Source organism: Lissotriton helveticus, chromosome 6 (genome assembly GCF_964261635.1).
Source record: "Lissotriton helveticus chromosome 6, aLisHel1.1, whole genome shotgun sequence".
Classification (NCBI taxonomy): domain Eukaryota; kingdom Metazoa; phylum Chordata; class Amphibia; order Caudata; family Salamandridae; genus Lissotriton; species Lissotriton helveticus.
In genome coordinates this window covers 1,256,183,204-1,256,195,579 of record NC_136067.1, presented here as the reverse complement: position 1 = coordinate 1,256,195,579, position 12,376 = coordinate 1,256,183,204, and positions in this window count along the sequence as shown.

Here is a 12,376-nt window from a genome sequence, read left to right as displayed (position 1 = left end):
GTTTTGCTTACTCAAAAGCTTTAATTTTGACCAATTTCAGGCACAGAAATGACTTTAAACACACTTATTTTAGTTGAACAGGTAATAATTCACATACAACCGCCATTTAAAGTCAAAAGATTAAATGTTAAATTTTCATCAATATGGACCATTTTTTGAACGTTCGACAGGTCCAGGGTCATCGTTTTTCATCAGAAAATTGATTTTTTGGACTCTACCAGAAATGATTCAAAATGTCATTGGGATCGGGCCTCATGTAGAATAACCACTTTTTGACCCCCCCAAACACCGACCAAAATTGCCATTTTTACAGAGTTTTGCTTACTCAAAAGCTTTAATTTTGACCAATTTCAGGCACAGAAGTGACTTTAAACACACTTATTTTAGTTGAACAGGTAATAATTCACATACAACCGTCATTTAAAGTCAAAAGATTAAATGTTAAATTTTCATCAATATTGACAATTTTTTGAACGTTCGACAGGTCCGGGGTCATCATTTTTCATCAGAAAATTGATATTTTGGACTCTACCAAAAATGATTCAAAATGTCATTTGGATCGGGCCTCATGTTGAATAATCACTTTTTAAACCCTCACAGTGACCAAAATTGCCATTTTTACAGAATTTTCGCTTACTCAAAAGCTTCAATTTTTACCAATTTCAGGCACAAAAATGACTAAACACACTTATTTTAGTTGAAAAAGTAATAATTCACATCCAACCGTCATTTAAAGTCAAAAGATCAAATGTTAAAATTTCATCAATATTGACCACTTTTTTGAACGTTCGACAGGTCCAGGGTCATCGTTTTTCATCAGAAAATTGATTTTTTGGACTCTACCAAAAATGATTCAAAATGTCATTTGGATCGGGCCTCATGTTTAATAACCACTTTTTATACCCTCACAGTGACCAAAATTGCCATTTTTACAGAGTTTTCGCTTACTCAAAAGCTTCAATTTTGACCAATTTCAGGCACAGAAATGACTAAACACACTTATTTTAGTTGAAAAAGTAATAATTCACATCCAACCGTCATTTAAAGTCAAAAGATCAAATGTTAAAATTTCATCAATATTGACCACTTTTTTGAACGTTCGACAGGTCCAGGGTCATCGTTTTTCATCAGAAAATTGATTTTTTGGACTCTACCAGAAATGATTCAAAATGTCATTGGGATCGGGCCTCATGTAGAATAACCACTTTTTGACCCCCCCAAACACCGACCAAAATTGCCATTTTTACAGAGTTTTGCTTACTCAAAAGCTTTAATTTTGACCAATTTCAGGCACAGAAGTGACTTTAAACACACTTATTTTAGTTGAACAGGTAATAATTCACATACAACCGTCATTTAAAGTCAAAAGATTAAATGTTAAATTTTCATCAATATTGACAATTTTTTGAACGTTCGACAGGTCCGGGGTCATCATTTTTCATCAGAAAATTGATATTTTGGACTCTACCAAAAATGATTCAAAATGTCATTTGGATCGGGCCTCATGTTGAATAATCACTTTTTAAACCCTCACAGTGACCAAAATTGCCATTTTTACAGAATTTTCGCTTACTCAAAAGCTTCAATTTTTACCAATTTCAGGCACAAAAATGACTAAACACACTTATTTTAGTTGAAAAAGTAATAATTCACATCCAACCGTCATTTAAAGTCAAAAGATCAAATGTTAAAATTTCATCAATATTGACCACTTTTTTGAACGTTCGACAGGTCCAGGGTCATCGTTTTTCATCAGAAAATTGATTTTTTGGACTCTACCAAAAATGATTCAAAATGTCATTTGGATCGGGCCTCATGTTTAATAACCACTTTTTATACCCTCACAGTGACCAAAATTGCCATTTTTACAGAGTTTTCGCTTACTCAAAAGCTTCAATTTTGACCAATTTCAGGCACAGAAATGACTTTAAACACACTTATTTTAGTTGAAAAAGTAATAATTCACATCCAACCTTCATTTATAGTCAAAAGATTAAATGTTAAAATTTCATCAATATTGACCTTTTTATTTTACTGTTCGACAGGTCCGGGGTCATCGTTTTTCATCAGAAAATTGATTTTTTGGACTCTACCAAAAATGATTCAAAATGTCATTTGGATCGGGCCTCATGTTTAATAACCACTTTTTAAACCCTCACAGTGACTAAAATTGCCATTTTTACAGAGTTTTCGCTTACTCAAAAGCTTCAATTTTGACCAATTTCAGGCACAGAAATTACTTTAAACACACTTATTTTATTTGAAAAAGTAATAGTTCACATCCAACCATCATTTAAAGTCAAAAGATTAAATGTTAAAATTTCATCAATATTGACCTTTTTATTTTACTGTTCGACAGGTCCGGGGTCATCGTTTTTCATCAGAAAATTGATTTTTTGGACTCTACCAAAAATGATTCAAAATGTCATTTGGATCGGGCCTCATGTTTAATAACCACTTTTTAAACCCTCACAGTGACCAAAATTGCCATTTTTACAGAGTTTTGCTTACTCAAAAACTTCAATTTCGACCAATTTCAGGCACAGAAATGACTTTAAACACACTTATTTTAGATGAGAAGGTAATAATTCACATCCAACCGTCATTTAAAGTCAAAAGATTAAATGTTAAATTTTCATCAATATTGACCATTTTTTGAACGTTCGACAGGTCCGGGGTCATCGTTTTTCATCAGAAAATTGATTTTTTGGACTCTACCAAAAATGATTCAAAATGTCATTTGGATCGGGCCTCATGTTTAATAACCACTTTTTAAACACTCACAGTGACCTAAATTGCCATTTTTACAGAGTTTTCGCTTACTCAAAAGCTTCAATTTTGACCAATTTCAGGCACTTAAATGACTAGTTGAAAAAGTAATATTTCACATCCAACCTTCATTTAAAGTCAAAAGATTAAATGTTAAAATTTCATCAATATTGACCACTTTTTTGAACGTTCGACAGGTCCGGGGTCATCGTTTTTCATCAGAAAAATGATTTTTTGGACTCTACCAGAAATGATTCAAAATGTCATTGGGATCGGGCCTCATGTAGAATAACCACTTTTTAAACCCTCACAGTGACCAAATTTGACATTTTTACAGAGTTTTGCTTACTCAAAGCTTCAATTTTGACCAATTTCAGGCACAGAAATGACTTTAAACACACTTATTTTAGTTGAAAAAGTAATAATTCACATCCAACCGTCATTTAAAGTCAAAAGATTAAATGTTAAAATTTCATCAATATTGACCACTTTTTTGAACATTAGAGAGGTCCGGGGTCATCGTTTTTCATCAGAAAATTTATTTTTTGGACTCTACCAGAAATGATTCAAAATGTCATTGGGATCGGGCCTCATGTAGAATAACCACTTTTTAAACCCTTACAGTGACCAAAATTGCCATTTTTACAGAGTTTTGCTTACTCAAAAGCTTTAATTTTGACCAATTTCAGGCACAGAAGTGACTTTAAACACACTTATTTTAGTTGAACAGGTAATAATTCACATACAACCGTCATTTAAAGTCAAAAGATTAAATGTTAAATTTTCATCAATATTGACCATTTTTTGAACGTTCGACAGGTCCGGGGTCATCGTATTTCATCAGAAAATTGATTTTTTGGACTCTACCAAAAATGATTTAAAATGTCATTTGGATCGGGCCTCATGTTGAATAACCAACCTTTAAACCCTCACAGTGACCAAAATTGCAATTTTTACAGAGTTTTCGCTTACTCAAAAGCTTCAATTTTGACCAATTTCAGGCACAAAAATGACTTTAAACACACTTATTTTAGTTGAAAAAGTAATAATTCACATCCAACCGTCATTTAAAGTCAAAAGATTAAATGTTAAAATTTCATCAATATTGACCACTTTTTTGAACGTTCGAGGTCATTGTTTTTCATCAGAAAATTGATTTTTTGGACTGTACCAAAAATGATTCAAAATGTCATTGAGATCGGGCCTCATGTAGAATAATCACTTTTTAAACCCTCACAGTGACCAAAATTGCCATTTTTACAGAATTTTCGCTTACTCAAAAGCTTCAATTTTTACCAATTTCAGGCACAAAAATGACTAAACACACTTATTTTAGTTGAAAAAGTAATAATTCACATCCAACCGTCATTTAAAGTCAAAAGATCAAATGTTAAAATTTCATCAATATTGACCACTTTTTTGAACGTTCGACAGGTCCAGGGTCATCGTTTTTCATCAGAAAATTGATTTTTTGGACTCTACCAAAAATGATTCAAAATGTCATTTGGATCGGGCCTCATGTTTAATAACCACTTTTTATACCCTCACAGTGACCAAAATTGCCATTTTTACAGAGTTTTCGCTTACTCAAAAGCTTCAATTTTGACCAATTTCAGGCACAGAAATGACTTTAAACACACTTATTTTAGTTGAAAAAGTAATAATTCACATCCAACCTTCATTTATAGTCAAAAGATTAAATGTTAAAATTTCATCAATATTGACCTTTTTATTTTACTGTTCGACAGGTCCGGGGTCATCGTTTTTCATCAGAAAATTGATTTTTTGGACTCTACCAAAAATGATTCAAAATGTCATTTGGATCGGGCCTCATGTTTAATAACCACTTTTTAAACCCTCACAGTGACTAAAATTGCCATTTTTACAGAGTTTTCGCTTACTCAAAAGCTTCAATTTTGACCAATTTCAGGCACAGAAATTACTTTAAACACACTTATTTTATTTGAAAAAGTAATAGTTCACATCCAACCATCATTTAAAGTCAAAAGATTAAATGTTAAAATTTCATCAATATTGACCATTTTTTGAACGTTCGACAGGTCCGGGGTCATCGTTTTTCATCAGAAAATTGATTTTTTGGACTCTACCAAAAATGATTCAAAATGTCATTTGGATCGGGCCTCATGTTTAATAACCACTTTTTAAACACTCACAGTGACCTAAATTGCCATTTTTACAGAGTTTTGGCTTACTCAAAAGCTTCAATTTTGACCAATTTCAGGCACTTAAATGACTTTAAACACACTTATTTTAGTTGAAAAAGTAATATTTCACATCCAACCTTCATTTAAAGTCAAAAGATTAAATGTTAAAATTTCATCAATATTGACCACTTTTTTGAACGTTCGACAGGTCCGGGGTCATCGTTTTTCATCAGAAAAATGATTTTTTGGACTCTACCAGAAATGATTCAAAATGTCATTGGGATCGGGCCTCATGTAGAATAACCACTTTTTAAACCCTCACAGTGACCAAATTTGACATTTTTACAGAGTTTTGCTTACTCAAAAGCTTCAATTTTGACCAATTTCAGGCACAGAAATGACTTTAAACACACTTATTTTAGTTGAAAAAGTAATAATTCACATCCAACCGTCATTTAAAGTCAAAAGATTAAATGTTAAAATTTCATCAATATTGGCCACTTTTTTGAACGTTCGACAGGTCCGGGGTCTTCGTTTTTCATCAGAAAATTGATTTTTTTGGACTCGACCAAAAATGATTCAAAATGTCATTGGGATCGGGCCTCATGTAGAATAACCACTTTTTAAACCCTCACAGTGACCAAAATTGACATTTTTACAGAGTTTTGCTTACTCAAAAGCTTCAATTTTGACCAATTTCAGGCACAGAAATGACTTTAAACACACTTATTATAGTTGAGAAGGTAATAATTCACATACAACCGTCATTTAAAGTCAAAAGATTAAATGTTAAATTTTCATCAATATTGACAATTTTTTGAACGTTCGACAGGTCCGGGGTCATCGTATTTCATCAGAAAATTGATTTTTTGGACTCTACCAAAAATGATTTAAAATGTCATTTGGATCGGGCCTCATGTTGAATAACCACTTTTTAAACCCTCACAGTGACCAAAATTGCAATTTTTACAGAGTTTTCGCTTACTCAAAAGCTTCAATTTTGACCAATTTCAGGCACAAAAATGACTTTAAACACACTTATTTTAGTTGAAAACGTAATATTTCACATCCAACCGTCATTTAAAGTCAAAAGATTAAATGTTAAAATTTCATCAATATTGACAATTTTTTGAACGTTCGACAGGTCCGGGGTCATCGTATTTCATCAGAAAATTGATTTTTTGGACTCTACCAAAAATGATTTAAAATGTCATTTGGATCGGGCCTCATGTTGAATAACCACTTTTTAAACCCTCACAGTGACCAAAATTGCAATTTTTACAGAGTTTTGCTTACTCAAAAGCTTTAATTTTGACCAATTTCAGGCACAGAAATTACTTTAAACAAACTTATTTTAGTTGAACAGGTAATAATTCACATCCAACCTTCATTTATAGTCAAAAGATTAAATGTTAAAATTTCATCAATATTGACCTTTTTATTTTACTGTACGACAGGTCCGGGGTCATCGTTTTTCATCAGAAAATTGATTGTTTGGACTCTACCAAAAATGATTCAAAATGTCATTTGGATCGGGCCTCATGTTTAATAACCACTTTTTAAACCCTCACAGTGACTAAAATTGCCATTTTTACAGAGTTTTCGCTTACTCAAAAGCTTCAATTTTGACCAATTTCAGGCACAGAAATGACTTTAAACACACTTATTTTATTTGAAAAAGTAATAGTTCACATCCAACCATCATTTAAAGTCAAAAGATTAAATGTTAAAATTTCATCAATATTGACCACTTTTTTGAACGTTCGACAGGTCCGGGGTCATCGTTTTTCATCAGAAAATTGATTTTTTGGACTCTACCAAAAATGATTTAAAATGTCATTTGGATCGGGCCTCATGTTGAATAACCACTTTTTAAACCCTCACAGTGACCAAAATTGCCATTTTTACAGAGTTTTCGCTTACTCAAAAGCTTCAATTTTGACCAATTTCAGGCACAAAAATGACTTTAAACACACTTATTTTAGTTGAAAAAGTAATAATTCACATCCAACCGTCATTTAAAGTCAAAAGATCAAATGTTAAAATTTCATCAATATTGACCACTTTTTTGAACGTTCGACAGGTCAGGGGTCATCGTTTTTCGTCAGAAAATTGATTTTTTGGACTCTACTAAAAATGGTTCAAAATGTCATTCGGATCGGGCCTCATGTTGAATAACCACTTTTTAAACCCTCACAGTGACCAAAATTGCCATTTTTACTGAGTTTTCGCTTACTCAAAAGCTTCAATTTTGACCAATTTCAGGCACAGAAATGACTTTAAACACACTTATTTTAGTTGAAAACGTAATATTTCACATCCAACCGTCATTTAAAGTCAAAAGATTAAATGTTAAAATTTCATCAATATTGACCACTTTTTTGAACGTTCGAGAGGTCCGGGGTCATCGTTTTTCATCAGAAAATTGATTTTTTGGACTCTACCAGAAATGATTCAAAATGTCATTGGGATCGGGCCTCATGTAGGATAACCACTTTTTAAACCCTTACAGTGACCAAAATTGCCATTTTTACAGAGTTTTGCTTACTCAAAAGCTTTAATTTTGACCAATTTCAGGCACAGAAATTACTTTAAACAAACTTATTTTAGTTGAACAGATAATAATTCACATCCAACCTTCATTTAAAGTCAAAAAATTAAATGTTAAAATTGTATCAATATTGACCACTTTTTTGAACGTTCGACAGGTCCCGGGTCATCGTTTTTCATCAGAAAATTGATTTTTTGGACTCTACCTGAAATGATTCAAAATGTCATTGGGATCGGGCCTCATGTAGAATAACCACTTTTTAAACCCTCACAGTGACCAAAATTGCCATTTTTACAGAGTTTTGCTTACTCAAAAGCTTTAATTTTGACCAATTTCAGGCACAGAAATGACTTTAAACACACTTATTTTAGTTGAACAGGTAATAATTCACATACAACCGCCATTTAAAGTCAAAAGATTAAATGTTAAATTTTCATCAATATGGACCATTTTTTGAACGTTCGACAGGTCCAGGGTCATCGTTTTTCATCAGAAAATTGATTTTTTGGACTCTACCAGAAATGATTCAAAATGTCATTGGGATCGGGCCTCATGTAGAATAACCACTTTTTGACCCCCCCAAACACCGACCAAAATTGCCATTTTTACAGAGTTTTGCTTACTCAAAAGCTTTAATTTTGACCAATTTCAGGCACAGAAGTGACTTTAAACACACTTATTTTAGTTGAACAGGTAATAATTCACATACAACCGTCATTTAAAGTCAAAAGATTAAATGTTAAATTTTCATCAATATTGACAATTTTTTGAACGTTCGACAGGTCCGGGGTCATCATTTTTCATCAGAAAATTGATATTTTGGACTCTACCAAAAATGATTCAAAATGTCATTTGGATCGGGCCTCATGTTGAATAATCACTTTTTAAACCCTCACAGTGACCAAAATTGCCATTTTTACAGAATTTTCGCTTACTCAAAAGCTTCAATTTTTACCAATTTCAGGCACAAAAATGACTAAACACACTTATTTTAGTTGAAAAAGTAATAATTCACATCCAACCGTCATTTAAAGTCAAAAGATCAAATGTTAAAATTTCATCAATATTGACCACTTTTTTGAACGTTCGACAGGTCCAGGGTCATCGTTTTTCATCAGAAAATTGATTTTTTGGACTCTACCAAAAATGATTCAAAATGTCATTTGGATCGGGCCTCATGTTTAATAACCACTTTTTATACCCTCACAGTGACCAAAATTGCCATTTTTACAGAGTTTTCGCTTACTCAAAAGCTTCAATTTTGACCAATTTCAGGCACAGAAATGACTTTAAACACACTTATTTTAGTTGAAAAAGTAATAATTCACATCCAACCTTCATTTATAGTCAAAAGATTAAATGTTAAAATTTCATCAATATTGACCTTTTTATTTTACTGTTCGACAGGTCCGGGGTCATCGTTTTTCATCAGAAAATTGATTTTTTGGACTCTACCAAAAATGATTCAAAATGTCATTTGGATCGGGCCTCATGTTTAATAACCACTTTTTAAACCCTCACAGTGACTAAAATTGCCATTTTTACAGAGTTTTCGCTTACTCAAAAGCTTCAATTTTGACCAATTTCAGGCACAGAAATTACTTTAAACACACTTATTTTATTTGAAAAAGTAATAGTTCACATCCAACCATCATTTAAAGTCAAAAGATTAAATGTTAAAATTTCATCAATATTGACCTTTTTATTTTACTGTTCGACAGGTCCGGGGTCATCGTTTTTCATCAGAAAATTGATTTTTTGGACTCTACCAAAAATGATTCAAAATGTCATTTGGATCGGGCCTCATGTTTAATAACCACTTTTTAAACCCTCACAGTGACCAAAATTGCCATTTTTACAGAGTTTTGCTTACTCAAAAACTTCAATTTCGACCAATTTCAGGCACAGAAATGACTTTAAACACACTTATTTTAGATGAGAAGGTAATAATTCACATCCAACCGTCATTTAAAGTCAAAAGATTAAATGTTAAATTTTCATCAATATTGACCATTTTTTGAACGTTCGACAGGTCCGGGGTCATCGTTTTTCATCAGAAAATTGATTTTTTGGACTCTACCAAAAATGATTCAAAATGTCATTTGGATCGGGCCTCATGTTTAATAACCACTTTTTAAACACTCACAGTGACCTAAATTGCCATTTTTACAGAGTTTTCGCTTACTCAAAAGCTTCAATTTTGACCAATTTCAGGCACTTAAATGACTAGTTGAAAAAGTAATATTTCACATCCAACCTTCATTTAAAGTCAAAAGATTAAATGTTAAAATTTCATCAATATTGACCACTTTTTTGAACGTTCGACAGGTCCGGGGTCATCGTTTTTCATCAGAAAAATGATTTTTTGGACTCTACCAGAAATGATTCAAAATGTCATTGGGATCGGGCCTCATGTAGAATAACCACTTTTTAAACCCTCACAGTGACCAAATTTGACATTTTTACAGAGTTTTGCTTACTCAAAGCTTCAATTTTGACCAATTTCAGGCACAGAAATGACTTTAAACACACTTATTTTAGTTGAAAAAGTAATAATTCACATCCAACCGTCATTTAAAGTCAAAAGATTAAATGTTAAAATTTCATCAATATTGACCACTTTTTTGAACATTAGAGAGGTCCGGGGTCATCGTTTTTCATCAGAAAATTTATTTTTTGGACTCTACCAGAAATGATTCAAAATGTCATTGGGATCGGGCCTCATGTAGAATAACCACTTTTTAAACCCTTACAGTGACCAAAATTGCCATTTTTACAGAGTTTTGCTTACTCAAAAGCTTTAATTTTGACCAATTTCAGGCACAGAAGTGACTTTAAACACACTTATTTTAGTTGAACAGGTAATAATTCACATACAACCGTCATTTAAAGTCAAAAGATTAAATGTTAAATTTTCATCAATATTGACCATTTTTTGAACGTTCGACAGGTCCGGGGTCATCGTATTTCATCAGAAAATTGATTTTTTGGACTCTACCAAAAATGATTTAAAATGTCATTTGGATCGGGCCTCATGTTGAATAACCAACCTTTAAACCCTCACAGTGACCAAAATTGCAATTTTTACAGAGTTTTCGCTTACTCAAAAGCTTCAATTTTGACCAATTTCAGGCACAAAAATGACTTTAAACACACTTATTTTAGTTGAAAAAGTAATAATTCACATCCAACCGTCATTTAAAGTCAAAAGATTAAATGTTAAAATTTCATCAATATTGACCACTTTTTTGAACGTTCGAGGTCATTGTTTTTCATCAGAAAATTGATTTTTTGGACTGTACCAAAAATGATTCAAAATGTCATTGAGATCGGGCCTCATGTAGAATAATCACTTTTTAAACCCTCACAGTGACCAAAATTGCCATTTTTACAGAATTTTCGCTTACTCAAAAGCTTCAATTTTTACCAATTTCAGGCACAAAAATGACTAAACACACTTATTTTAGTTGAAAAAGTAATAATTCACATCCAACCGTCATTTAAAGTCAAAAGATCAAATGTTAAAATTTCATCAATATTGACCACTTTTTTGAACGTTCGACAGGTCCAGGGTCATCGTTTTTCATCAGAAAATTGATTTTTTGGACTCTACCAAAAATGATTCAAAATGTCATTTGGATCGGGCCTCATGTTTAATAACCACTTTTTATACCCTCACAGTGACCAAAATTGCCATTTTTACAGAGTTTTCGCTTACTCAAAAGCTTCAATTTTGACCAATTTCAGGCACAGAAATGACTTTAAACACACTTATTTTAGTTGAAAAAGTAATAATTCACATCCAACCTTCATTTATAGTCAAAAGATTAAATGTTAAAATTTCATCAATATTGACCTTTTTATTTTACTGTTCGACAGGTCCGGGGTCATCGTTTTTCATCAGAAAATTGATTTTTTGGACTCTACCAAAAATGATTCAAAATGTCATTTGGATCGGGCCTCATGTTTAATAACCACTTTTTAAACCCTCACAGTGACTAAAATTGCCATTTTTACAGAGTTTTCGCTTACTCAAAAGCTTCAATTTTGACCAATTTCAGGCACAGAAATTACTTTAAACACACTTATTTTATTTGAAAAAGTAATAGTTCACATCCAACCATCATTTAAAGTCAAAAGATTAAATGTTAAAATTTCATCAATATTGACCATTTTTTGAACGTTCGACAGGTCCGGGGTCATCGTTTTTCATCAGAAAATTGATTTTTTGGACTCTACCAAAAATGATTCAAAATGTCATTTGGATCGGGCCTCATGTTTAATAACCACTTTTTAAACACTCACAGTGACCTAAATTGCCATTTTTACAGAGTTTTGGCTTACTCAAAAGCTTCAATTTTGACCAATTTCAGGCACTTAAATGACTTTAAACACACTTATTTTAGTTGAAAAAGTAATATTTCACATCCAACCTTCATTTAAAGTCAAAAGATTAAATGTTAAAATTTCATCAATATTGACCACTTTTTTGAACGTTCGACAGGTCCGGGGTCATCGTTTTTCATCAGAAAAATGATTTTTTGGACTCTACCAGAAATGATTCAAAATGTCATTGGGATCGGGCCTCATGTAGAATAACCACTTTTTAAACCCTCACAGTGACCAAATTTGACATTTTTACAGAGTTTTGCTTACTCAAAAGCTTCAATTTTGACCAATTTCAGGCACAGAAATGACTTTAAACACACTTATTTTAGTTGAAAAAGTAATAATTCACATCCAACCGTCATTTAAAGTCAAAAGATTAAATGTTAAAATTTCATCAATATTGGCCACTTTTTTGAACGTTCGACAGGTCCGGGGTCTTCGTTTTTCATCAGAAAATTGATTTTTTTGGACTCGACCAAAAATGATTCAAAATGTCATTGGG